This window comes from Beta vulgaris, chromosome 5, assembly GCF_026745355.1.
Source record: "Beta vulgaris subsp. vulgaris cultivar EL10 chromosome 5, EL10.2, whole genome shotgun sequence".
In the NCBI taxonomy this organism is placed as follows: domain Eukaryota; kingdom Viridiplantae; phylum Streptophyta; class Magnoliopsida; order Caryophyllales; family Amaranthaceae; genus Beta; species Beta vulgaris.
In genome coordinates, this window is record NC_079206.1 from 59,051,507 (window position 1) to 59,056,466 (window position 4,960).

Below are 4,960 nucleotides of genomic sequence, written 5' to 3' on the forward strand. Positions count from 1 at the left end.
ATTGGTGTAGGCGAAAACATCATCTTCACTGACTTTGAAGAACGGGGTATGTATTTATATTTGTTTATATTCGATAATAAATAATAGAAAAATTATTCTATCTTGAAAAGATACAAAATCAGTTTTCTTTTGATTGATTGAGTGTATATCTGTGATTTCCAGAGACAAAACATGATTGGGCATATGAGACAAATTATATGTCTCAATTCTTCCAAACCTTGGGAAGGAATAAAGCAAGATCGTCATACACCGTACGTAAGGAACTAAAAGCATTTTGTGATTGGTTGCGCAGAACTCCATGGTTAGCTTTACAAGGGTGAGTAAAATAATCTAATAAATTAAAGAACTTGTTTTTGAATCCGCGCTATGTTCTGGTACTTATATTTTTCATCTATTAATAATTTAATTTTAAAATAATTACACCTATATCACTTGGTGTCGCAGAATAAAATGTATCTTAATACATATTAATATCGATTCAAGATATCATTAAATTTTTTCCATAAAATATGATGATCAATTTACGGATGGTTTATTGCACACGCGATAAAATTCTAGAGCAAGAGGAAAGGTTCCACATGGCACATAAAAGCACACCTGAAATAATTATATACGCAATCAAGAAATTTGTGTTATGATTAACAACTTCACTTACCTTCTTTATGTGAGTTGCCTTCTGACCTTTAAACTCCATCTCCTGATTTGTATTCTCGAACAACAACAATAAGATTTGATTGCATCAAGAATAATTTGTAAAACTAAACCTCATTAGTTACGAAGTAGAGGACTCTCACATTCACAGTGAATTTCGAAAGGGGAGATGGAGCAAGAGGATGATTGCAAAGAACAAATCAAATAAGAAAAATAAACTTTATGACTGGAAGTAGGAATTTATTGCCATATTACTAATTACAACACATATTTATAATTTTGTGGAAATATGAATCACGAAAAGATATTGGATGAGATGGTGAGTCTTTAGAAATCCTTACCCGAGTCAGGTGTTCGAGCCCAAACTTTAGCATATATATTTTTTAAATAATGATGACTCGACTTATTGTTGATTAATAAATACGTGGAAAAATTCTAGACGTTGTTATGCATACCTTTTAATATATTTTTATGGATAGTAAGTTGTTATATAATATATCTTAAATGTGAACCTTGTGTTCGTATGGTCAATTCTTAAAAGTAAATGTATAATAGTGTCCAAAGGTTGAGTTTTATATCTAAAGATCTTGACTCTCGTCATTTAGATGTGCCGGCAACTTATATACTTCGTATCACTTAAACTATTCTAACAAGTAATTTTCAAAAGTTGTTTAGATAACTAATGATCTGATTTTGTCTTTTATTAATATGCAGAAACAACATAAACATGGTTTTTGAAAATGTATTCTTTTGGAATACTAAAACCCGGATCATATATGTGATTCAATTGCAAGATTCGATAGAGAATGGATTAAAAATTTATCCCACGTGTCTAAATGCGCTTGTGGATCCAAGTGACAACAGTTCTACACCTGCCACAGCGAATTTCCGTGCAAGGATCAAAGGGTCAAATATTCCTTTCCTGAATGTATTGCTAACTGAGGGTGATAACGACTATTCGGTAAAATATGATGATTGGACACACGGATTGCGGATTGCTCCCCCTAGTATTCGACGTTCAATTATAATGGGACCAACTGTTGAAATTATATTAGAGCAAGGACTAACTCGTATCCGGGACTCCTTTCGACATCCCTTTCAAAACACTCAAGTGAGTAAACATTATTTATCAATTGTGATTTGACTTATATACATACTGTTTCATAGCTGGTACGTTATGTAATGAACCGACATTATTATTAGTAACAAATTGAAATTACATAATAACAAAATAAATAAAAGTTTTGGGATAGAGTGAACTGTTGAGAATTCAACAAGAGACGCATCAATATTCAACATGTTCTTCTCTCTGCAATGTGCTCTAGTTATAGAATTTTCCCTCTTTTTTTTAACCACCTAGCCCTGTCAATGAAACTAGTACAGTGCCTAAACTACCCTTCTCCTAATAGGCTGGTTCAATACATGTTAATGTTTAGACTAGAATTTTTAATTGTGATATATTTATTAGAATATGAAAACAATTTTTTACCTTAGCTTCCTGAAATTGGTTTAGGAGCAGGATAGTCTTCAACCATTGAGACGCCCACGCCCTGTTCTAATCTTAAAAGTTAGGCCCTAATTTTTTAAAGTGTAATTTTAATGATTACAAATTATGTCAAAATATAATCAGATTTTAACCAAAATTTAACCAAAAACACAAACTAATTTATTCTAATCATAAATAACATTCCAATACAACATTAAGCTAATATCGACCTTCTGGCTTCTACCTACCCAAAAAGAGTCATCCTTCTAATTAAAAATTGACTTAAAGTGCTTGTCTTCTTCACTACCAAGTTCCAACTAAAGTATTGCTTTTTTGTTCTACAAAAAGATAATTAATAATATTTTAACAAGCAAAGGACAAATTTTAGTATGATGTAACTGTAAAGATGAAATCATGTAGTTCAGTAATGAGTAGCAAATATAGAAGTTAATATAAGATAATATTAAAGCTAATGTAAGAACTATATTTCGGGTGATTGGTGAAGCTATATAATCTACAACTTAAAATAAATACCTTATGTTATTGAAATTAGAAGCAACTCCAACTAAATGCCTCTATCACGTTGGACTACTGGTATAATGCTTGATATTGTTGAATCTGTATAATACTTGAAATTTTTTCCACTCAAAATCAGATTCGATTTCTGATATTGTTGGTCTTTGTCTCTTTGAAAAAAATATTGCAATTGGGTGAAAATATATAGGGGTAAAATTTGGTCGCTTGATAGTGATTTAATGGAGGAGAACTTGAAATTATATCTTCCATTGATAGTATTCAATTTCCAAGTATTGTCTTCTTTCTTCATATTTGTTGATTGAGAGAGTTTACTGAAAACTTGTTGAAACTGAAAATTAATGATAGATATAGAGATTCGGGAAGAATGGAATATAGAAAGTTTTAATTTTTTATGGGAATTGCAAGAGTAATTAGAGAAATAAATCAGGGGAGAATAAGAACTCAACTTCTAATCTTCGCCCCACAATTACTTTAAATCGCAAAAAAAAATATGAAATTACATATATAACCTTTTCTTTTGTTTTCTTAAATCACCACCATCCCCTTACGTTCGGGCCATAGGGCGAACGTCCAGGCGAGGCGTTCACCACCATGGTAAAAAAAATTTTGAAATTTTGTTAGCAGGTTGGTGGGGAGGTGGTGGGGTGGTGGGTGGTGAAATAAAGAAGAAGGGTAAAACATTCCAATAAAATAGTCCCGGGGCGATTTTAAGTAATTTCAGGGCGATGTTTAACAATTCTCAAGAAGAAGTGTTCGGTTGTCTTTCACGCGTGATCATCTGTTGAATTCCTGTGTTTACAGTTTTTTTGGACCCCTAAGAATTTGGGGCCCTGTTCTACCGAACCGGTTGAACTGGCTATGAGTCGGGGCTGTTTAGGAGTTGCTATATTAAAGATAATTAGGGGGCCAATCAATAGTATATCAAGATCATTATTGGTCTAACAAATTTTCTTTATATTTTATGGAAATGCACAATAATTGAACTGAACTGAGCAACTTTCAAGATATAATCTATTTTATCATGGGAATTTAATGATAAGTCCTTTTTTCTTTATAATAGGAACGTTTTACATTCGAAGATATACAACACATGTATCAACATGTGTTTCCCAATCATATGATTGAGTTTGCAAAAATGCAGAACCAGATTTCTTTTGATGCTGTGCAAAACGTTCAGTCATATTTATTGTAAGTTGCTTATAATTTTTTCCTTTTCCAAATATAATTTTGTATTATACTAATTCATTCCCATAAATGTTAATGATTTATGCTGTGTAGGGCCCCTTCATCTTCGACAATGTTCTCTTAGTCTCTAATCATGGTATGATATTATCTATAATCTAGACAGTCGATTAACATGGTATAGTTTTATTTTTATCATGTTTTTCCTGCCGCATCTACCAGGTTTCTTCCTTTTAACATTGATTTCGTCCCCCTTTTGTGCATTGGCATTTGGCAGGGTCGTCTTCGCGTGTTAGATCCTGACTACACAGATGTTGGGGGGTGGTTTGGCAGCACCCTTTGGTGCACATCTCTCCCAGGAAGAAATTACATTGCACAGACAGTCATGTGCTGGGATCTTAGGGTCTAGGACTATGTAATTTGCCATTAGAGTTGTCACAACTCACAAACACTGTGCTTAATAACTTCATTTTGATACTGTTGATTAACATACGGTTATGACTTATGAGAACACAGTTATTTTGTACCAGTTTGTGAATCCTATGCAAGCAAGACGATGTTCAGCAAAAGTTAAGACTAAGAAGCCATGTTCTTCAAACTTTAAACAACTGAATAACATATGTCAAACTTGAACAAAGATTATAAGTTTAGTTTTTTTGATAATTAAGATGATAAAGTAGGTTGTCAATTTATGAAGATTAGCTTCATTATTACAGAGAAACTAATTGAGAGAAAAGAAAGAAGTTCATAATTGTTGTAATGAATTGTATTGAAAAACTTGTTGTACAAAAGAGGATTGTTAGCTATACATACAGAAGTTTGTTAGAGAGATAGTTAGAGAGAATAACCACCTATAACTAACTAGAGGATGATGTGGCTTATAGAAATATCCACATCATCAGTATATTATATACATTAATATCCAATACCCCCCTTAAGTTGGAAGGGAAATTAGTAGACATTCCCAACTTGTGAAGAAGACTATTGAGTTGCTTTGAGGGAAGCACCTTAGTAAAAACATCAGCAAGTTGTTGGATAGGAAGGTAAGTGAGTTGTATCAAGCCTTCAAGCACTTCTTTCCTATTAAAGTGACAATCTATCTCT

General features: G+C 32.5%; 1 long non-coding RNA gene across 1 annotated transcript; it reads left to right on the forward strand.

Annotated features, from left to right (window-relative positions):
- The first annotated feature begins 3,776 nt into the window (after positions 1-3,776).
- LOC104894133 (uncharacterized) lies at positions 3,777-4,349 on the forward strand. Its single transcript, XR_790182.4, has 3 exons — positions 3,777-3,862; positions 3,953-3,995; positions 4,134-4,349. It is a non-coding gene; the product is annotated as an uncharacterized LOC104894133 (long non-coding RNA).
- The last annotated feature ends 611 nt before the right edge of the window (positions 4,350-4,960 follow it).